This window comes from Podarcis cretensis (genome assembly GCF_951804945.1).
Source record: "Podarcis cretensis genome assembly, chromosome: 6".
Lineage (NCBI taxonomy): Eukaryota > Metazoa > Chordata > Lepidosauria > Squamata > Lacertidae > Podarcis > Podarcis cretensis.
Window position 1 is genome coordinate 31,187,259 of NC_137175.1, and position 24,592 is coordinate 31,211,850.

Consider the following 24,592-nt stretch of genomic DNA (forward strand, 5'->3'; position numbering starts at 1 on the left):
AAGCACAACCCATGGGTTCGAATGGCAAGAAGTTTAGACTAAACACAAGGAGGAACTCCCTGACTACAAACTGTTCTGCCAGAGGGACAAACTGCCCCAAATGTGGTTTGAGGCTTTTTTGAAGAGGCTGGGTGGCTACCTCTCAGAGATGCTGTAATAGTGGTTTCTAGGAAGCATAGAGTGATAAACAACCTGTGTTTGTCCCAATTAACTGTCAAACAAATCTTCTAAGATCTATCAGAAGGCACTCTTGGCTAGAACACATAAGTCATTGCAATTTTTGAAGGAAAGTTTCTTCCAGGTAATGTTCTGCCTTGGAGGAATAGGCTCCAAACCACCAATAAATAGTTGACAGCTTTGTGAAGAGAGGCTTCTGTGATACCTTGATGCTGCTGGGTTAACTCCTTTGTTTTTTCACATGTGAAAACAGACAATGTGTTAAGCACTGAAGTACAAGCTGAAGAGCTACACAAAGCTAGCAGAGAAGCAGAATGGGGGTGGGGGGAATAATGATGTTGTATGGAACCCACTCATTATTTCCATTTTCTTATGTTTCTAGGAATGGAATATAACACCACAACCAAAGTTCAGAAGAAAAAGTGCATGCAGGGTAGACTATTAATGTCTCAAACCAAAAGAAAGAACAGTTTAAAAATGGAGTGGACCTGAAATGGTTCCCAACTGATCATATTTCAAATACTGTAAAGACTAAATTCAAATAAGATAGGGAAAATACAGGGGGGAAGAATTGCTTGTAGAATATGGAATTAAGAATCTCAGAACATTCACTGTTCAGTTTAGGCTCATCATAAAATTGCAGAGTCATACTGGGAGGTCTGCACCTAGTAATGGATTTCTACAGGAAGTGAAAGAGGAAGAAGGTAGAATTGATGAAGTAAGAGCCACATTCTGCAGTTGGATAACCAGCTTTACAATTGGCACGTCCGGGACATTGTTCAGGTTTGTGTCGTGGTCTTCGCTTCCTCTCCAAGTGTTTCAAAACATTTGTTTTGAGGAACACCACACACAAAAATATACTTTGCGAGAAGGTTGTCATTTGAGGAAAAGCAACAGAATGAATAACCATTTATGGCTGGGTTTATGGCATGTATTTTATATACCTTGCTACAAAAGGACCAGATCATGGTGCTTAGTTATACAGTCCATACAGGGCATTATGCAGTGTTTGGCTCCGAGGCAGCTATGAAAAAGTGAGGTGGGGATGGCTGAAGGACTTTGGGGCAGTTAATGGGCAAAGATATTGTGGGAAGAGTGTAGAATACTGTTAGACACCACCCCAATCCCCAAGTGATGCGAGATTCCAGGGCTCCAAGCATTTACCCAGGGTTCATGTTTCCTTTGGAAATGAGGCTGTGGTGTTTTTATGATATATTGTTTATTAACACACATGTACATCCTGTGCGTACAATGCAGGGGTTCAAAGCATTACACTCCTGTCTCTCCCATTGCTGCAGCTTCCGATACAGGGAGCCCACATTGTGTTCTGAATGCACACTCCAGCTTGCAACATTTTACAGACTGACCCCTTTTACGCTTGATCATGCCACACTGAAATCCTAAAACTTCCTAACAAAAACTCTGGCATTGTCTTTAGATTCATTAGCTCAGAGCTCAGGGTGGGGCTTCACCCATCTGCTGACTGGTGGAGAGTCATAGCTTTATCAATCCCTTTCTTGATGGCTCCCTATCTTCTCTTTGTTCTCTTTTAATGATCCATCTCCCCAGGAGATTTACCTGACACAGGAAGCTGTTTTGACCTGTATTTCAGTATGCTAAATCCAGCATCTGGCAGCCCATTTTAATACTCCAAGCATTGATTAAATCCTAAAATTTACTAAATCCAGGAATTATGAGTGCCTTGCACCCACAAACTCTAGCACCCAAACTTGTAACAGTATCATGGTGAAGAAATAAAGCTGAAAGCCTACTAAGAGGAAAATAAATTGTGAATCATAGATAAGGAAATCAAAATATATACTACTGGGCAGCAACAGAGGAAGGCATGGGTGAAATGGGTGTTTGTTTCGGAAAAGGAAGCCAAAACATATACCATGGGAAGGAGTAGAAGAAGGAACTGGCTGTATCAATGACAGAAAATATGCACACAAGGAAACCATAGGATTGGTTAAAGGAAGTCCAAATGGCCTTTATTATTCTATGAGATGCTCTGTTTCCCCCCCAAAAGGGCTGAATTTTAGGTCTCTCTTTCACAAACACACTCCAGATTAGAGGGTGAAGGGAAACTAATCTCAATAACTTGCATCATATTTACTAATTTGTTTCAAGCCTGAACTATCTCATAACTGGGTTAAGGACAAGCTGTCATACTTGGAAGTATGTTTCTCACTGTTATTGTAACTTCCAAGAGATTTCTCACAGGTGAAAGTGTAACGTTCCTCTCTGAAACTGTTAGATTAATATCTCAATATTAATTTGAAGTAAATTTAAGTCGCTTTGAAGTAAATCTCCTAGAAGTCTTTTCATAATAAGAATGCTTAGGATTATTATTATTTGATTTTTTTGGTTTGGTTGATTTTATACTGCATAAGAAAATGTGAGAGGAATTGCCAGCTTTGTAAAACAGAATTCTAAAAGGATTCTCCCCAACAACTAAGGTGAATGGATTCAGTCTAGGGTAGACAGCATGATCCCACTTGTAGTTTCCCTGGATCTATGGTAGTACAGTGGTACCTCTGGTTAAGTACTTAATTCGTTCTGGAGGTCCATTCTTAACCTGAAACTGTTCTTAACCTGAAGCACCACTTTAGCTAATGGGGCCTCCTGCTGCTGCCACGCCGCCAGAGCATGATTTCTGTTCTCATCCTGAAGCAAAGTTATTAACCTGAGATACTATTTCTGGGTTAGCGGAGTCTGTAACCTGAAGCGTATGTAACCCGAGGTACCACTGTACACAATAATAAGCAACTCAGAATGGCATATTTTCTGATTTAAAATGGTTGCTTTCACTTACAAAATGAACTTTCCACTCTCTGTGCAACACATTCTTTACATCATAGGTCTTTTTTAGTTTAACCCATCCACTATTGTGTTGTCCCTGTGATGTTTAGTGTCAGCTGCTGTCTCTTCTTACAACTGGAATCTCCTTCAATAATCAGGTTGAAACATCTCCCTCATACTTGAAACACAATAGCCCCTTTAATATGTTATTCTATGCATACAGTTAATTGCATGAGGGGGGATGGCACTGTGGCAGCAGCTCTGCTCCAATGTACACACGATCATTGTTCTGTAAAAAGAGGAAAGGAAGAAAAAAAGGACTCTGCACATACAACTGTAGATGTGGAGGGCTTTTCCCTGCCTGTTTGGGGACCCTGCTTTCCCAGTTGTATGAATGGGGTCCTCTTCAGGAAATACAATGAATGTGTGTACGTTAGGGGCACAGCCTGCTGCCCACCCAGCCCCTCACATATTTATTGTATATATGTATGATAAGGGCTTGCATATGTATGATAAGGGCTTGCATTACAAGCAAATAAACTAGGCCTCAGGTCATGTTGCTCCTGTTGTTCTCCTGAGGTAAAGCTTTCTGTCAGCCTGGAATCTCCAGCTCTGACGCTTTTAACCACTGAATGCCCAGTTTTTATATCATGATTTTTGAAACTATGATGCTATTTAGACTATAATTACAGTAATGAAGAGTTAGTAATGAAATGGGATAGTTGAAGCATAATCAGTTCTTCAGCATCCTTATCTATAAAAATAAGGTTATTAAGAACACGCAAACTCAGCAGTACTTCAAACCTGAAGCGAACCCAACACCTGGCTTTGTCTTAACACATTTACCTCAGAAAGAACCATTAACAACAATGCCTTTAGATTTTCAGCATTTTGAAGTGGGGATGACATCTTCCCCTGTGAAACTACTGCCCCCTTCAACAGTCCACTGGGTCACAGGCTTTCCTAAACAAAACACAGCAACAGCAAATAAAGTCTTCAACTCATTGGGTGGTTAATCTTTTTCTTCAATAGATAAGGATGTTGAGGTTGATTGTACTTCAACCATACCCTCTCATAGCCAGTTACTGTCTTCATTACAAATACTGTAGTATCTGTCTCTGTAGAAGATACTTGATGATGGTTCTTCTGTTTTCTGCACCCTGACATCTCTCCTACTGATGCTGGAGGGTCATAAATTGGTGAACCTGAGGTGAATATTCTACAGCCTCTGCGTTGAGATTTGAATCTAGTGTATTTCCTGGCATAGCCTTGCCCCTTGTTCAATGAAATGACCACTAGAGTTCATTTATAAGCAACTTCCTTTGCTTAGAAGTAATTTCACACATATAGCATGACTCTGTAAAAAATACTTCTTGGATCATTCCCAAATTCTGGCTTTTCTACATTTAGAAGTTACTGAGCCTTAATACAGGAATTTGTGCCTCAGATTATGACACGAGGGGCTGTTATTTGTGACTATTGCAATCTTTGAGCTATAGAGATAGTCACAAAATGTTACTTCTCTGGTCCATTTGAGAAGTAAAAAGTTGAACTTTATGGAAAAACGATCTTCTTTCACTGGGTCTTAAACTTCTGCTCATTAAACCTTTTCCCTCATGCCTTCTAGAAAGTTGTTCCAAGCTTTATGCAAGTGGCATAAGTAGGTGAAACATACAGAAACTTTCAGTGTGCAATTTCCAGTACTAGAACTCTTGTGAGAATTTCAAAGGTGCTCTGACACTCCTCTGTCTACTGGTCTTCTAACAGTGGTGATCATTTTCTCCATTTCAGCTGCTGAAGGATATTTAGAAGTCTGGCCAATAATGCGTTTTGCTTAACAAACATTCTGTGGAATGCTGTGAAGTACAGAACAAATTTTAAGTCCTACAATACTCTGTAGCCTAAGCCAGCCCTTGGGAGCTGAACTCTTCTCTACATCACAACGTACAGGATGGAAACGATACAGCACAAGTACCTTAGGAAAAATTACATCTACATACATGGGTGTACATACATGGGACATGGGTGGCGCTGTGGGTTAAACCACAGAGCCTAGGACTTGCCAATCAGAAGGTCGGCGGTTCGAATCCCCATGACAGGGTGAGCTCCCGTTGCTCGGTCCCTGCTCCTGCCAACCTAGCAGTTTGAAAGCACGTCAAAGTGCAAGTAGATAAATAGGTACCGCTCCAGCGGGAAGGTAAATGGCATTTCCGTGCGCTGCTCTGGTTCACCAGAAGCGGCTTAGTCATGCTGGCCACATGACCCGGAAGCTGTAACCCGGCTCCCTTGGCCAATAAAGCGAGATGAGTGCCGCAACCCCAGAGTCGGTCATGACTGGACCTAATGGTCAGGGGTCCCTTTACCTTTACAAGCCAATAACTGGACACCATTGTCAACAAACCTTCATAGAACAGCTAGAGTACTCTACTAGGCATTCTTCAGCTGATTCTTTTTCTCTACATCACTGGTGGCACCACCTGTCAATCACCCAACAGTGAGCTTTGGCTGCAGGTTCTGCTCCCTGCTGAACTGAGCAGGATTTAACCCCTGCTTATCAGCTGATGTAAAGGTAAAGGTAAAGGTACCCCTGCCCGTATGGGCCAGTCTTGACAGACTCTGGGGTTGTGCGCCCATCTCACTTAAGAGGCCAGGGGCCAGCGCTGTCCGGAGACACTTCCGGGTCACGTGGCCAGCGTGACATCGCTGCTCTGGCGAGCCAGAGCCGCACACGGAAACGCCGTTTACCTTCCCGCTGGTAAGCGGTCCCTATTTATCTACTTGCACCCGGAGGTGCTTTCGAACTGCTAGGTTGGCAGGCGCTGGGACCGAGCAGCGGGAGCGCACCCCGCCGCAGGGATTCGAACCGCCGACCTTTCGATCGGCAAGTCCTAGGCGCTGAGGCTTTAACCCACAGCGCCACCTGCGTCCCTTATCAGCTGATGAGCAGGAGTTAAATCCTGTTGCTCCAGCTACGTACACCAGTTCCCAGCAGGGGAACTGGCATGCGCAGTCAATGCAGAATCAAACCCACTTATCAGCTGATTTTTAAATATATATTTATATTTCATAACATTTATATACTGCTTGATTGTTGCAGGCTTAAAAATACACCCAAAACCTTCAAAGTGGTTTACAAAAAGAAGGTATAGATAAACAAGAATAAATAAATGAAGAATATAAGGCCCGATGTCAGGCTTGATCTATGGCATCTACAGCTGAAATGACTTCAGATAGCAGGGCAAGGGGAAAAGTCCCTTCCTGGGGCTGCAGAGAGCCACTGCCAGGACCCTTTCTAGCAACAATTCTCAATTGCAAAGGACAGCATAATGGAGTCACCTTAGTGTCTCATGTATCTGAGAACTGTTGCTGGAAACATGCCCCTGGGGAAAGGGTCGGGCTTGGAACAAATCATGTTTCTAGCACCTGGAAATTTCCCCACCCCCTCTATTTTTGCCTGTCAGTCAGAAGCACTACTCCTGCTTTTGTGGTTGGTTTACTGCTCGGGCCCTTGAGTGTTCCTAAAGTAGCTCTTTGGACCCTTGCCAATATTTCCTGATAAACAGCCCAGCCTTTCTACACATGCATTTTCTATACAAGCCAGACATTCTCTATCAGTATTTCATACAGGTTTAGGATCCTTCTACGAAAATGCACAACAGAATACATATTTTTGCTCTGCTTTTAAGTTATTCACCAACTGGTATTGGCCAATATTTCTGGGCGACATTATATGGAGATGCCATAATACTTCTATTTTTATTCATAGAGCCATTCCAAATGCCTTGGCTAATACATTACAGAAAAAAATAGTAATTAAAACTAAGCTAGAGTATTCAAAATAATTGAGCAAAATGCATTTTCTGATTCACTAGGCAAGTTTGTTTTTCTATATAATGTTAATTAGCAATGAATCAGTATTTAGCAACATTCTGCAATATTGTTATCTTAATTATGGTGATGATTATATTACATATATTGTTGTAGGTGCCACTAAAAACTACATATGTAAAGATATGCATTTCCCTCTGTTTTCAACAGGATTCAGTCCTTTTATAAACCATGAAAATTAACTCATTTTATCACCAGGAATAGAGCATCTCCTCCACAGCCAATACAAAATGACTCTTCTAAACATTTGCTAGATTGAATTGGTCTCTTTCTGAACATTTAATTATTGCTTCCTTTAAATATGTAAAAAAAAGTTTGCCTTCTCTCCACCCCACTTTGAGAGCATAAACAACATCAGCCATCACTCGTATATTTCTATAGATAAGCATATCATTATCATTAGGTCTCCTATACAAAATGATGTGAAGAAGTTAGGTAATGAAAAATAAAAACATAGGGTACAAATCATCCAAAGATAAGCAATTTGAGTCCCACTGAGTTTAACAGGAGAATTGGATGTGTGTTTAATTCTCTCTAAATGAAATTAATGGAACATTAAAATGCTTACTGGTGTCTAGATTATATTCTTACTTTTTTATTATCACTAATATCCCAAAGGCCAAAGTAGATGTTATGTTGCCAATGTATTTTACTCTTGAATGGAAGATTATTATTATTTTTAATAGGCAGAAAAAAGGGGAGGGGAGACCAATCAGGACTGTGGCATGGGGGCAGGGGCACTAATGAAACCAATCGGAGCTTTCCTCCCATTGGAAATAGGAAGCAAGGGGGCAGTTCCAATTTGGACTCTGAGAGCAAAGCATTAAAGCCCTCTCCTCACATGCTAGTCCCAAGATGAGTCTCTGCTAAGCCAGCAATTTAAAATCAAGCATGTGAGGGCTAAAGACACGAATAGTATGATGTCTAGTTCAACCCTGCAATACTAAGGGATAGAATGCTGATCTGCTTCGGCCTTTGACTGTTCCAAAGACCACAAAGCAATATACCTCTGCTGGTATGTATCCTATGATTTAGTACAGTGGTACTTCTCGTTACCAACTTAATTTGTTCCAGAGATCCATTCTTAACCTGAAACCATTCTTAACCTGAGGTACCACTTTAGGTAATGGGGCCTCCCACTGCGATTTCTGTTCTTATCCTGAGGCAAAGTTCTCAACTCAAGGTACTACTTCTGGGTTAGCAGAGTCTGTAACCCGAAGTGTTTGTTACCCAAGGTGTTTGTAACCCAAGTAATTACCACTGTAATATTCATATTTATGATGGTATTCAGTTACCACACCCCACCAGCGCAAGGACTTCCACTTGCACAAAGGGACTTCTCTCCCTCCCCCCATGTGTGTCTCACATCCTCCCCAAATCTCACCAGGTTTAAGCAGGCATGGTAGGAGGAGAGGGAGGTGAATATTCCATGGTGTAACCAGAAATAATTGAGCTGATTGAACAAAAGGCTTGCAGCCAGTGCTTTTTTTCTGGGGGTATGCAGGGGTACGCATACTGCTAAACATTTTGTGGATCTAAGTTTGGGCTCATTGAGAGGCAGTATTTCAATATGAGTAGGAAAATGAGAATACCCCTAAACATTTTTTTTAGGAAAAAAAAGCACTGCTTGCAGCTATGTTGGATTCCACTCCCAGTATATTTAATTTATTTACAGCACAATCCTAACTCCCTGTTCAGCACTACTTGGGGCAGGTAGGATGGCAATGGTGATGGTGAAACAAATTTATAGAATGATTAGGTGGTGGTGTCCCTCCAACAGATCCTGCCAAATGCACAGGTGGTGGAACACCTACTGCCAGCAGTGTAAGGTAAAGGTAAAGCTAAAGGGACCCCTGACCATTAGGTCCAGTCACGGATGACTCTGGGGTTGTGGCGCTCATCTCGCTTTATTGGCCAAGGGAGCCGGCATACAGCTTCCGGGTCATGTGGCCAACATGACTAAGCTGCTTCTGGTGAACCAGAGCGGCGCACAGAAACGGCGTTTACCTTCCCACCGGAGTGGTACCTATTTATCTACTTGCACTTTGACGTGCTTTCGAACTGCTAGGTTGGCAGGAGCAGGGACTGAGCAACGGGAGCTCACCCCGTTGAAGGATTCGAACGGCCGACCTTCTGATCGGCAAGCCCTAGGCTCAGTGGATTAACCCACAGCGTCGTATGCCAGCAGTGTACTCACCAACAATAGCCTCCTTACCTGAGCCCCAAAACAAGGCGCTGGGAGGGAGGTGTGATTGGAGCAGAGCCAACCACAGATCTGCAGAATCCAGAACTGTTCTACTCCTTGAAAAATATATGTATATATATACCAAAATCCAAAGCTGAAAAGACACAACTTAAAAACTACCGTCCCATATCCCTGTTAAATGTGGATTACAAAATCTTTGCAGACATTTTAGCAAACAGACTGAAAAGAGTGCTAAATGAAGTAATACACAAGGACCAAGCAGGCTTTCTCCCAGGCAGGCATTTGTCTGACAATACAAGAAACATTATTGATATATTGGAGTTATTGCAGACGAACATAAATACAAAAGCAGTGTTAATTTTTATTGATGCGGAGAAGGCCTTTGACAACATTTCTTGGAGTTTTATGAAAAAAAACCTTAAGGGAATGGGCGTGGGACGAGGGTTTGAAAATAGTATAGAAGCAATTTACTCGGAACAAAAAGCAAAATTGATAGTTAACAATGTGGTGTCAGAAGAGATTAAAATTGAAAAAGGAACGCGACAGGGGTGCCCTATCTCTCCATTGTTATTTATTTCGGTCCTGGAGGTGCTCTTGAATGTGATTAGGAGGGACCAGTTGGTTAAAGGGGTTCAGGTCGGAGCCAAACAATATAAACTTAAAGCCTTTGCAGATGACCTGGTTTTGACGTTACAGGAGCCAGAATCTAGTACGAAAAGAGTTTTAGAATTGATTCAGGAGTTTGGTCAGGTAGCAGGATTTAAATTAAATAAACAAAAAACTAAAGTATTGGAGAAAAATATGACTTTAACGGAAATAGAAAAGCTTCAGAAAGAGACAGACTTAAATGTGGTGAAGAAAGTGAAATACCTAGGGATAAATATGACAGCTAAAAACCTGAATTTATTTAAAGATAATTATGAAAAATGTTGGTCAGAGGTAAAGAAAGATTTAGAAACATGGTCAAATCTGAAGCTCTCCTTGTTGGGCCGAATTGCTGCTATAAAGATGAATGTTTTGCCGAAAATGTTGTTTTTGTTTCAGACTTTGCAGATTGTGGACAGAATGGATTGCTTCAAGAGGTGGCAGCGAGATATCTCTAAATTTGTCTGGCAGGGCAAAAAGCCCAGAATAAAATTTAAAATATTAACCGATGCTAAAGAAAGAGGGGGGTTTGCCCTGCCAGACATGAAGTTATACTATGAATCAGCAGCCTTCTGCTGGATTAAGGACTGGCTACTTCTTGAAAATACTGACATTCTGGACTTGGAAGGGTTTAACAATGCGTTTGGATGGCATGCATATTTGTGGTACGACAAGGTTAGAGCTCATAAAGAATTTAAGAACCATATTGTCAGGAGAGCAGTTTTTAATGTCTGGATAAGATACAAAGACTTGTTAGAAAACAAGACCCCAAGGTGGTTGTCACCTATGGAAGCTAAGGCTCTGAAAAAGCTCAATATGGAGGCCAAATGGCCAAAATATTGGGAGATATTAGAACAGGATGGAGACACATGGAGATTGCAGAGCTTTGAGAAGCTAAAAGATAGAGGGCGAGACTGGTTACATTATTACCAAATCAGAGAGGTTTTTAACATGGACAAGAAATTAGGCTTCCAGGTGGAAAAATCGAAACTAGAAACGGAATTGTTAGAACCTAAAACTAAGACATTGTCAAGAATGTACAACTTGCTGTTAAAATGGAATACTCAGGATGAAATGGTTAAATCAGCTATGATTAAGTGGGCACAAGACATTGGTTATAACATTATGTTTGCTGACTGGGAACGGTTATGGACCACTGGTATGAAATTTACGGCATGTAATGCCTTGAAAGAAAATATTATGAAAATGATTTACAGGTGGTACATGACACCAGTCAAGCTTGCAAAGATATATCACTTGCCCGATAATAAATGTTGGAAATGTAAGGAAACTGAGGGAACATTCTTTCACCTCTGGTGGACGTGCCCAAGGGTAAAGGCATTCTGGGAAATGATCTATAATGAGCTGAAAAAGGTATTTAGGTATACCTTCATGAAGAAACCAGAGGCCTTCCTTCTGGGCATTGTCGGTCAGAAGGTGCTAAAGAAGGATAGAACGTTTTTTATGTACGCAACAACAGCAGCAAGAATACTCATCGCAAAGTATTGGAAGACACAAGATTTGCCCACCCTGGAAGAATGGCAGACGCAATTGATAGACTATATGGATCTAGCAGAAATGACTGGCAGAATCCGAGACACGGGAGAAGAACAAATAGAAGAAGAATGGAAGAAATTCAAAGATTATCTGCAAAAACATTGTAAATTATATGAATATTAATGTGATGCAGGATATTGAGATAATGTGGCATTAGTGACAAAGCTGAAAGGAATGTGCAAAGATGTTTTATAAGTAACAAGTAAAAGAATCACAGCTTAGTTAACCTAAGGATGGGAGATTAGAAGATGAGTGGATAGCAGTAGGAATGGTTAACTCAAAAGAAATTAAGATACACTAAATTAGTTAAAATAGAGGAAAAATCTGCTGAAACTAAATTGGAAATTTGAAAACAGAAAAGGGAGATGTGAGGAAGTCCAGAAAGAAAGCTGTATGAAACTAAGAATTGAACCTTTTAATTTTATTTGATCTTTGTTTTTTATTGTTTATTGTTTGTTGTTGTGTTGTTTTGTTTTTGTGTTATTATAAAATTTGTTGAAATTTTAATAAAAATCATTATAAAAAAAAGAAAAATATATGTTCTGGGCCACCCTGCTGAAGCTGCCTGGAGTTGGCGCAACAACAAAAAAATCCCAGCCACCACCCTGCCTCTCCTGCCCCCTTTGCACTGATTGGTGGGAGCCAGCAGGGTTTTGAATGCAGTGGTAAACCTTCTATGTCTCCTCGTTCGGATTGCTCTGCTCATATTATTATTTAGTCAGTATATGATATTTCACTCCACCTTGGAAGCTTGGGGCACCAGGCAACAGGGAGAACCCCCCCCCATCAAAATAGCCCATTAAAATAGACAAAACAGCATATGATTCAGACAAAAATACATTAAAAACCCTCTCTTGTCTTTTACAATGCCTCCAACAAATGCTTAGAAAGACTTTGGAAAGGGTCCAAAGGGAGTTACATACAGGATAGCAATTTAGGTCACTTTTCTCAAAGCACCTAGCCTTTTTTGTTTGGCCATTTCCTCCGTGTGATTTACAGCACAAAAATATTATGCATGCTTCATCAGAAATAAGTTGCAGAGAGCTCAACAGGACATTTTTTGACAAGTATGTTTAGGATTGCTACCTTAAACTCTGTGACACGCATACCCTAATCGAAATCATGCTCTAATATATTGATAGAGTTCTTGTACATGTTGGCTATTTTTCTGTTCATTTTAATGGAAGAAGCAAGTCCTTTTCCCATTGAAATGAATCATAAGCCGAGTTCAGATACAATGCTAAAGCATAATGTTTTGAGAATGAGCTGGAGTACAATTAATAGCATAATATACTTTATTTATTTATTAACCAACGGTCACTCAAGCATCTTAATTATAGTTATCAAAGTTCGAAGTGCTTAAGCTGATGGTGTAACTTGATAACATAATTTTTTAGGTTTTTTGTTTTGGTTTGTTTTTTAAAAAACAACTAACTGCCACACATGAGATGTTTTACATATCAGAAGCAAAGCTGAGGTTAATTTGAGAAAGGCTGTTAAGAGATCTTCTAAGACTGAGCTGCTCGTTTTGTTTGGGTGCTTTGACTGCCTAAACCTACTAGTAACATTAATTACAGTACAAGCAATTGTCTTTCCTTCCCTTGGTTTTGTGAGAGAAATTTCCTTTCTTTGTTTAAACAGATTTCCACACAATAGGCGAGTGCCGTTGTGTGTGGGTTATACTGCTTGTGTTGTGAGATAATATGTAGACAAAATAATGTTTTTCCTGTCAAATATTGAGTAGGCATCAATGGCAAAGTGATAGGTGGTTAAATAGCTGGCACTTAAAATGATTTCATGAAGATGTTTTCCCTTTTTGGACAGGATTTAAAGAAACAAAACAAAAAAAACCACCCTGATTTGAAAAGAGGAGACTGACGCAATCTGTTTTGGAGACATTATGCAATTTTAGATTCAATTTTAGCTTGTAGAAGGACATGAAAATGCAAGAATAGCTTTACTATGTCAAATCAATGGTCCCTCTGGAGTATTATATTATGTGTGGTTTAAGGTTGCCATTTTTCTTTTAGTACCTATGCTCCTGTGCATATATTTTTTTAAGTGGCATGCAGGGCAATTAACCTTAGTGGAACTGCTTCTTTTTGTTGTTGTTGTCATCTATCGGTCTCAGGAGACAATGGAGGAGTGTGCTTTTGGGAGTGTTAGAAGGTTGCAGCGCCTGCCATGGCTGCATAAGACCAATATAGGAGAGACATGTTTTGTTGCAGCTGGGGCAGATGAAGGCATCCAGTTATGCTGCTGCAGATGCACCACCATGTTTCTTTCTAAGGTGGAAATAAAGTGACAGAAAAACTTCACCAGCTGTGAGGTAAAATATGGCAATCCTATTCTTGCTGGAACCACTTCAAAATATCACAGAGGCTAGAATCTCAGGTCCAGAGTAGAAATCCACCCCATATTCTGTAGCATTTTAAACCCTCAGTTTGGGTAGCTAAGATTTTCTTATAAACAAACAAAAGGCTTTGCAATCACTTTGCTCAAAATTCATATGAATATACTGTATTTGGCGGCATCCAGCAGTGTCAAAGCTGCTTCTACAACTGACTTCCACTCATATAAAAGGACCTCCTCTTCCTCTCCCTGCCCCACAGCTCCCTTGCAGCCCAAAATCTGCTATGTAGAGTTGGGTGGCCCTCCAAAAGCTAATGGGGGGGGGGGGACACAAATGGCTGCAGAGGGAGAAGGGAAAGTCTCATCTGGTCCACTTACATAGCCATGGCTCTCGCCCATAGTGTGATATTTCAGAATCTACTAAACAACAGAAGAAATTTGTATTTTTAAAAGTTAAAAAACAAATTATAATCCCCACCCCCACCATGATAGAAAATAGAATATTTCGTCAGAAAAATATATCCATTTTTTAAAGTAAAGCATAGTTACAGATGGGCAGTTTAATTGAAACTACTACTTCAGGCCTGTATGTTTGTTTGGTTTTTTTGTTCTTGAAATATCCAGCAGCAATAGGCAAATCAAAAGTCTCTCATCCTTATTTGTTATTCAAATGCAATCAAAACTCCCAATATATAAAAATAGATATATAAGTTGTTGTTTGATCACAAACAGCTTTTTTCCTGAAAACATGATTTGATAATCAAAATTTAGGATGCACAATTGAAAGTGGTCAGACCAGTCACATGTTTTCTCTGTTGCTGGACCAAATTCTCACACAAGTGCCAGTGCAAATATTTGCATGAGTTTTAAATTCAACTTTTGTGAAAATTCATGCTAGGATCTTTGAAGTTCACTTTCTGGTCTGTGAGTATGGGGAATCCATAGATAATTTAAGAACAGTTATTTCACATTTCATTAGGTACCAACTACCCTTGTATGTCTTGGACAGAATTTATCTGGGCAACCAGACTTTATCCACTAAGGATGCTAAGATTTGACAACCCCATTGCAGTTTCAGGTGACAGCCTCCTTTAACTGCTTTTCAGGCTCTGGGTTCAGATTTCAAAGGCAATCCACTTCATTGGGATGAAACCAAATAAAGCATAAATGTCCACAACTTTGTAGGATGGTTTCTTGATTGTATATAATATACCAAAAATAGTATGCTATTATTTTTAGGAACTGTCATTCTTGCTCAGAACTCACACATATCAACAATAAGTACTTGCAGACAAATCATTTCTTATTAAAATCGCCACCCCTCCATCTAATACTGAGCTCAGGTGGTGAATGCCAAAAGAATGGGAGCCAAGAGGGGATATTGCAAGTAGCATGGTGGAGCTGTGTCATACTGCCATTTCAGACCCACTCACAGTCACCCTTGCTGCAGGGAGTGAAGGCCTAGACAAAAATAGGTGTAACAAACTAGACAAGACAATGTTCTGGAATTTAAAATCAGCCACAACTTTTATGGATTACAGTTATAGGCAGGCTTTGGTTCAGGCATTGGGTATATCCATTCTCATTGAGTATTCTCATTGAGTATATCCATTCTCAGCCTCCAGATGGAGGGCAGATGCTGGAACAGGGTCATGATGGGATTGTGAGACCTTCTCAAGATGCAGGTCTACCAAGGTGGCCCTCCCAGGCTGCTGCTGGAAGGCCTATAGCCCATCTGCCCCACACTTGGCTTCTCGACAGAGACTTCCATTTAGAGCCTTCTCACAGGGTACCCTGAGATGACACCTGTTTGGGGCTCAGCTGGCCTATATATTCAGAGGTGGACTACTCCACTCTGGTCCACCATCCAAGCCATGCCCCCTGCCTGCCAGAATTGGTCGGCTTGAAATCTACAGATGGCGGGCTATCTCACCCTCCCTAGCAGCCAGCCGGGAGGAATGATCCAGCAGCTAGCCCATGATGGAGTGGCTTCACTCCATGGTGCCGAGGGCCTGCTGCAACAGGCCACTGCTGTTACCCACCCAGGGACTAGGCAAGCAGCCATTTTTTCAACAGCTGTGTTGATGTGGCTTATTGGGGCAGGGGAGCATCAAGGTCAGTGCTGTGCAGGCACATCCCTGGGAGAGCCAGATTGACTCCACCACTGCATCTATGTCCCCAACCTTGCCACTGCCCTGTCCAACTGCTTTCAGGAAACCGATGGCATGGCACTGCCCCCATCATGCTGGCTCCTCCTGGGTACCACATGCGCACAGGAATACTAAGTTGTAGAAGTAGCAATTTTTTTAAAAAAAAAAACATTAAAAATAGCTCAGGGATGACTGAGCATGCTCAGTAGCCACAGATGGCTGAGTGTTAGTTGGACAAGATAAACAGAAATGCTGGTGTCTGAGCTGCATGTTTGCCCTGGTGGGTACAGCAAATGGACCAGTAACACTATTGCTGCACTGTGGTCCCAACCTTAGTGTAGCACCCCCCTACACACACACTGTCATCCAGGTAAGTTGCAATGATTCGCGTGTTAGAGAGTGGGCCTATCCCACCACCTGTGCTGCTAGTGCTTTAAGCTCAGTTGAAAGCATCAGGACTTAAATTAGCAGCAAATATCTTGCTATCTGTTTCAGATGTGAGGAGCCTTTGGCCCTCCAGGTGTTGCTGTATTAGAACTCCAATTCTCTTTAGTCATTGGCTGTGATTGCTGGGGCTGACGAAAGTCGCAGTTCAGCAATATCTAAAGGGCCAAAGGTTTCACTCCACCAACTCTCTTGTTGGTTTCAATGGCTTGTGAGTCAACTGGATTGGGGTCCATATCTGCATACCTTTGCTATACCAACCGGTCAGATATTTTTGTATTCAATCCATAATTTGTTGCTCAAAAAGAAAACATAATTCAGTAACTCTCAAGACAGAAGGTAAGAGATACAATAATTTGAAGCTCAACTATTAATTTTGTGTATGTTCAAGAGCAAATCATTTTAATAGATGCTTCACTTTCTTAATTTGTAAAATGGACATTAACTTTTTATTTTCTTTTGTTGTTATCACAGTGTTTGTATACAGCTTGGGGAAAGAGTCAAAAGAACTGATATTAATAGGGGCAAGGCACAAATAGTTTAAGGGGGAAATGCAATATTTGATGGATTCATGGTGCACCCAGATTTCCAGCACATTTGAGCATCAACCAAGTTTGTCAAACGGCTGCTAGTTTTGGAATAATGATGGAGGCATCTTAAAGGAACTTGATGACCACCTACAGATCAGCTTTGCTGAAGGCAAATGGGCTTGAATATTACATCTGTAACTGTCTTCTTCATGGGGTTATCATAGAAAGCAGGTGAAATTGCAAGTTTTCCTTAGTATGATCTTCCTGCAAACCTGCCTCTTTTTCCAGCCTCTCCACATCAGACATGATATAGATGTGGCTCACAGTTTTTTCTTTTCTGCTATCAAAAGCACAGAAGTGAAATTAATAATATATATTTACATATATTCTGGGAGATATGGGCTGCTTACATGTAACATAGATGAAATAGTATCTAGTGCAAGTGCCTTTGTGCTGCTGGTGTAAATGAATCTAGTTTGTGTTCATGTAGCAGAGATCAGAATTTGATATGCTGTAATTATGGAGTCTGTTTTACAGGCCAAGTGACATGTGCAATGACTCTTTTACTGAGTCTAGTCCTTTTCCTTCAAGTAACTGGAATTATAGTTTAGTACATGAGACATACTTTTGTATCAACAGCTTCTGTTGGTTAGTGTGAAAGCTTTTGATCTTTAACGCTCCCTTCACACTTACATCTCAATCCTGATTCCCAGACCTGACTCAGGCTTTGAAATGTTTTCTTTCATATTTAACTCTCTAATTCTCATGGAATGTTAGAGAATAACTATGTTGGGATATTGATGAAAATGAGGCAAGAATTCCTAATAGTGCCATGTGTGTATATATTAATTTTAAATGTGTACGGTTATTGGAGAGCCTTGGCAAAAAGTCATTTCATGTCAAGTATGAAGAATTCCTGCATGACCAAATCATTCTCAAAGGTTATCAATTAATAATATACTCATTTTCCCATTTCAAAGTAATCAGGAGTCCAATTCATCCCTGACACATAATTCCAACACTGGAATCAATTTTGTGGAACACAGGAAGTTATTAGATTATTTGTCAAACTGCTTGTCCCTCTAGACCAGTATTGCCTGTCCTGAGAGACAGTAGCTCTCCAGATTCTCTAGCAGAGGTCTTCCTCGTCAGCCTGACCCTCTCAAAAGCTTAATATACCTGTGACTAAGAACAAAAGAAGAGCTCTGCTGATCTCACCAAATGCCCAACAGCATCCTGTTCTCACAGTGGCCTACTTGGGACCGCCTACATTTAAAGCCTGTGTACCATTCCTGAGTCATAGTCCTTCCCCCAGGATATTCTTAGTTTTTCATTGCTGAAGAATGATTAAATTCTTTTGATTGCGTTGCTGAATATAAGGAGGTTGAGCGATTTTCTTATAATGACCCTTCTGCTTGGATTTATTACATGGCTATGCTGAGTCATGGACGAGACTGAATGAGAGGAGAGCAGCATAGCTCTCTCTCACACACCATTCTCAATTTCAAATCACAGCCTCCCCTAATTTCTTTGGCAAAGACTTGAGCTCCTAGGCCCAGCCTTCATCAAATACAGTTTTACCCTCTAAGCAACTGATAAAAGTGAATCATCTTGCCATAGCTGCCAACTGTGCATCTTTCCTCAGAGGCCATGGTGCTTAGTTGCAGGAAGCAGAGGTGACCACCAATGAATCTGATTAATGAGTTCTCTGTCACAGGCAGATCTTGCATGGGATTGATTGGATTCTCGGGCACACTGGTATGGTAAAGAGGTGCTGTACCCCTCCCCTCCTGACAGTTGCACCACTGCCATTTATAGGGGTGGTTGCAGAGGCAGGGCATTGGTGAGGTTGGGACTGTGCAGGCACCCCACTGGAGTCAACCCAGTGCTTTCTCCTGTGTTTCTGTGCAAACCCAACATCCCAGTAACTGGCAGAGATTCTGCAAGCCCCACAGAACTCAACAGGGCTTATTTCCAAGTAGAAAGGCATAGGATTGCTCCATTCATGTAGAATACAAATTTGTATGAGTGCTGTCAACATTCTCCTCCAGTCAAAGAAACATATCCAGTACAGCAGACTTTAAGTGCATAAATATGAGAGCTAAGAAGCGTTACACTCTTTGCAAAAGTTATTCTTTGTCCAAAATCACTTGCATTTAATTTAAGTTTATTGTAAACGCTGTTAACTGAACTGAACTTTGGAAATTAATGGTGGGATTAAAAAAAAAAAAAATTGGAAGCATATTTGCTTATCGTCATTTGCTACAGTGACAAGAAAAGCCATCTGTTGTGAGATTCACCAATTGATCTAGGATTAAATGTCAAAATTAATTTATGTGGTAATGCAATAGCTGTGGATATTTTGGATGTTCTTCCTGTTGTTGGATTTTTGAGAGGGAGAAGGGTTAAGTCAGTTTCCAGGTGTTACTGCTATTTCTTTTTCAGCCCTTTTGTGACATTGTCAGCATTAATGTTCCTAGGGTACATTCATGTTAGTTTAAAAGTGTGCCTGAACAGTCATTCACACACACACACACACACACACACACACACTATATTCCTGAATAACAACAACAAAACCTGCTCAAAATGTAAAATCTTAGTGTCCGTATAAACTGTATAAGCTTAAGACTGATAGATCTATTTGAATGTTTCTTTTTTATTATTATTCATTTGATTTATACCACCCTTTATCAAAAGATCCCAGAATGGTGTACAATATTAAGAACACATTTTTCGCAGCTTAAAAAGGAAAACATAACAAAAGCATAGTAATAGGTAGCATAATAATAAAATAATCATAACAGCAGCAACCCCCCTCCTCCAGCTTTAACAGGCCATAGATTAACTAACAGCTAAAGGCCTGGGTAAAGAGGAATGTTTTTCCAGGGGCCTAAATACAGTACATGTAATGCTGGCATCAGGCAAGCCTCTCTGGGGAGAGCAAATTTGGTATGATATATCTGAAGGCAAAATTGATATGATATATTCTCAAATATGCTCGCACCATGGGATCAGATCTAGGTTAAAATCGGCACATTTGAGTCATTTGGACTACAGCAGGAGTAAAGAACATGGTGCCTTCCTGATGTTGTTGGACTACAACTCCCATCATCCCTGACCACTGGCTAGCCTGATGGGAACTGTAGTGCAACAGTACCACATTGGCTACTCCTGGACTAATGCATACGTAGGCCACATTCAGACGGTGACTAGCCCAAAGCCACCCAGTGAACTTCATGATGGATTGCAGATGTGGATACAGGTCTCCATAGCTAAAAAAAATTCCTGCACCACCTTTTGCCTTTTCATGCATTTTAAAGCTCTGCATGGAGAGCTTAAAAATGGTCTCTCTTTTGGGTGTGGCTCTGGAGACTGTCACAGTGAGTTCCTGCACTTCAAAATTTACCAATCGTTTGTGGCTCCAAGGAGCAGAATGGGCTACAACACTCAGTGAAGAAATAAAAAATACTATGGCTTGTGTTTTGGGTTATTAGCAGTCACTTCTATAAATTGCATATAAGCACTTATGCGACCTTATTTTCTTCAGCTTGGGGAATGTGATAGCAACTTGTTAGTTATTAGCAGATGAGCTATTTCTACACTAACATTGTAATTTCAAAACTGGCAGTCAAATAAGAGTAGGGCGTTTTTCGTTATTTATCAACTGACACTTTAAATATTTGTATTTGAATTTTTTCATGCAGGCATGGCACATATCTGTTCCCTGCTGGTTGACATTTTCCATTCTTTGTAATTCTGATCTGCTTTTCTGAATTATTTGTAAGTATATTGACAGATAAATATACACAGAGACTCTCTATTTGGGCATGACAGAATCTTGGAGAAGGCAAAAGCAGAATTGCAAATAAACCAGCAAAAGGGAGGGGGAGGGGAGAAACACTGTAAAAAAAAGAATGCTCAATAACAACAATTACCATTTGAACAATCTGTGAAATTAATACATTATATTGATTGAATTCTTTGGATTTGTGGGGAAAGAATAAACCCCATGTAAAGCAGCATCTACGTGGAGGTTTGCTAGTTTTGTATTCACAGGAGGACGGGGGAAAACTGAGAGCACACTTGAATCAAGAATGTGAAGGGATGCAGAAATCTTTAGATTTGCATATACAATATTGAGATCATGAGAATGTCAAATTTAAATGCAAAATTCACATGTCTCATGAATAAGTCATGAATGGTGGCAAGGCTGATTTATTCTTTTCTTTCCAATTGTCATCATTCTCTCCATCTTCCCTTCCCCACACACATACCCCTTGAATAGCTCCTAATCTGCAAAACAGGCAATTTCTTCTTTCCTTCCACAGGAAATGCATTGATAAATATGACTCTGTGGGAAACCATGGTTTGGTCCAGTGCTTAAAGATGTGTGTGTCTGCAATGTATGTGTATAGTTTAGCCTTGCTTAGGAAGTTAAAAAAAAAAAAGCATTTCCTCTCTCTCTCTCTCTCTCTCTCTCTCTGGAGATACTTCAATGCCATGGCAACAGCCTTCAACCTTCTTCACGTGGGACACAACTAGGTTTAGGAAAGGTTAGCTGTGTGTTGTCACCAGGTGGGGCAACCATGTAAAGTGATGACTTTCCATACACTATGGTATCATGAATTAACAGACTGAAGGCTTCTTATCTTTTTGGGGGGTGGGCGGGTTGATGAAAATGAGTAAACTAAAATTAAAAGTGATACTAGAAAGAGAGGGTAAAAATGGGTATCACTTAAAATAATTATAATAATTATAAATATCCAAAGTTAGATGAGAAGAAGGGGGAAGTAAGAGTCCATGAGATGTTTTCTAATGCCCATGCCAGTTTGGTTCTCAAATCAAAATACTTTGCTTGGTGCTATGTGTGATGTACCTGAAGAATACATGTAACTTAAGAAGCCTGCTGGATCAAGCCAGTGGCCAGATCAAACCAGTGGCCCATCCAGTCCAGCAACCCGTTCACATAGTGACAAACAAGATATATGTGAGATCTGAATTTTTTCATCTAGGGACATAATAAATATTCATTTGTGAGAAGGGGCTATTGCTAATAATAATAATAAAGTAATAAATCTAATGTCACTGAATCAGCACCTACAATCAAAACCAAGCAAGAGAAAAGTGAATTGCTTAGTCCTCCTCCCACAGTTTAAAGGTGTGAAACATAAAACCCACTGCACGTATTTCCCTGAAAATCGATAGGTGTCTTACTCAGAGGAGCCTTTGCCATGTCTGCTATTTTCAGAACAATTGCCCACAAAACAATAGGAGAGATTAAGTGATTTCTTTTTTACTTACTCTGAAACTGTAGAGGCTACACTTAAAAACCATTACAACTATCCTTCTGAAATTTGGTAGGGTCTACCATGCCTTGAAATTTCACCCAAGCATGCCAAAAAAACCCTCCAAAAAAGTTATAGACGTTCACTTAAAAGTCAAACTTCAAATGTGCCCAGCACAAAAAACAACCACAGCCTAGCCTTATTCCCCTATAATTTCACAGGCTTCACTCACTCTGGAAGGAATACTATGCCTGCAAATTTCATTCATTTCTGTCAAAATGAAAAATAGTCATTGTTTTTTGGTTTTCCTGTAGTGAAGGGGAAAGGGCAATACTTCTTTTTTTCTGGAGTGGACCAGGATCCTGAGCTGAACTGGACAGCTTTCAAAACAGTTGAAGTGGGCTGTTCTCAGAAGTGCTGAATCAGGGTCCAATCTGAATTTTCATGTACTAAATTTCTACTTCCTCAGTGTAATCAACATTTAAAAAAAATCACTACAGCAAGCCTAAAACATTCATGACTTTCCAGATTGTCTCACAAAAAGATCAGCATTAACAAAGGTATTCCTTAGTACCAGCCATAACAAGAATAATTTGCAATATAAGCAATTCATTAAAAAAAGAATAATCTTCAACAGCCAATTATTAAAACCTACATATAGTAGAAGGAATGTCATTTCTCATGATTGAATTCATTTTAAAAGTGCATTTGATTAGTTTGTTACAGTGCAAGGATCATTATCCTCTGGTAAAAAAGCTGTGGACTCTTAATCTACCTTTCACATTTCTAAATGTGTAGGCAATATGGTTAGTTATGCAATTAAGACCTGTGAGCAAATGACCTTTCGAAATTCTTCACCCTATTTGTCAGCTTAGGGTAGTATTCAGCTAAATAATTATGCAGGTGGATGACGTCTGCTTGGTCAATGGGACTTTCCCCCCTCTCCTCCCCCCATGCCACCCTCAAGAGGGTTAGGGAATCCCTCAAACACAGGGACAGGAGACGGGGAGAACATTATGCTATTCATAGACAAATCCTTGCAGTGATTACACATTTGACCTAGAGCTTCACTGAATTCCACCCAGAGAAATTGGGGGGACAATTTCACCCAATTTCTCCAGTGGGAGGAGACATTTCCCAAAAGTTTATTGGAGATTACCATTAGCAGTAGCAGTAACACAGTTTCTTTCTTCCTCCTCCTGTAAGAATCCTTCCCCTACCACAGCAATTATTCTTCCCACCCCGGCCGCCATTTTGCAGTCTTCACAATGTCTCATATCAGAGGCACCTGACAATTGTATATCTAGCATTGTTCTTAGACGCTGGTGGTGGGGACAAGGAAATACATCTAGTTTCAAAGCTATTATCAAAGCAATGGTGGGGAAAACTGGTGGGAAATTCTGAATAAAAGTGGGCTTTTATTCTAGAGCAGGGAGTGGGAAAGGGGAAAGGTCTGAAATTTTCTCAGCAAAATGCCTTTTGAACAATTTTAGATCAGCTCTAATACTATGTAATTATTTATTTACAGTCAGTGTGATGTAATGGATGGAGTGTGGGGTAAGGCTTCCCAATTTAGGCACAGGGAGATCAGAGTCCAAATCTCCACTCAGTCACGAAGCTCATAAGGTGTCCTTTTGTCAGTTGACATCACTCTGTTTAATCTACTTCACAGGGTTGTTGTGCAGATTAAAAGAATAGAGAGAACAACACTGTATGCTGTGCTGAAACAGTGTGGGATAAAATCGTAAGGGCACGATCCAAACTCTCACCCTACTGGGTTGAATTTATTCCATGGTAAACTTGGAGTAGCATTCCAGCCTTCAGAGTTTGGGATAATACAGTGGTACCACTGGTTAAGAACTTAATTCGTTCTGCAGGTCTGTTCTTAACCTGAAACCGTTCTTAACCTGACGTACCACTTTAGCTAATGGGGCCTCCTGCTGCCTCTCTGCCCCCACCGTGCGATTTCTGTTCTCATCCTGAGGTACTACTTCTCATCTTAACCCAAGGTATTACTTCCGGGTTAGTGGGGTCTGTAACCCAAAGTGTTTGTAACTCGAGGTACCACTGTAGTAGTAGTAGTAGTAATAATAATAATAATAATAATAATAATAAATTAATAATAATAATAATAATAATAATAATAATAATAATAATAATATATTATTATTATTATTATTATTAATACCCTGCCCTGTTGGATGGCTTCCAACAAAATATTAAAAATAAAACAAAACATAAAACACTAAAAACTTCACTTCCCTAAACAGGCTAGAGATCTGATAAGTTAAAAAGTTCAACAAAGCCTTACATTTTAATATTACTTATAGTTGAATAATCTGGGCGTCAGAAAGAAAATCTACCGTGTTGCATATATACGGTGACATGGGTATTTTGTTTTTTTAAAAAAATATTGGGACTCATGTTAGAAAGCACTAGCTTTTTGGTGCCTGTAACTAAACCAAAAAGGGGAGGGGGAGGAGGAGAATTGTACAGCCATTACTCTTCATGTTATCAGGGGAGAAAATAATATGTGAAGCAAGTAATCATGTT

The 24,592-nt window shown here is 40.2% G+C and overlaps 1 protein-coding gene across 1 annotated transcript in view; it reads right to left on the reverse strand.

Moving 5' to 3' along the window:
- TOX2 (TOX high mobility group box family member 2) overlaps positions 1-24,592 on the reverse strand; it is a 259,364-nt gene that overhangs the window by 219,103 nt on the left and 15,669 nt on the right. The gene's annotated exons all lie outside the window — the stretch shown is intronic.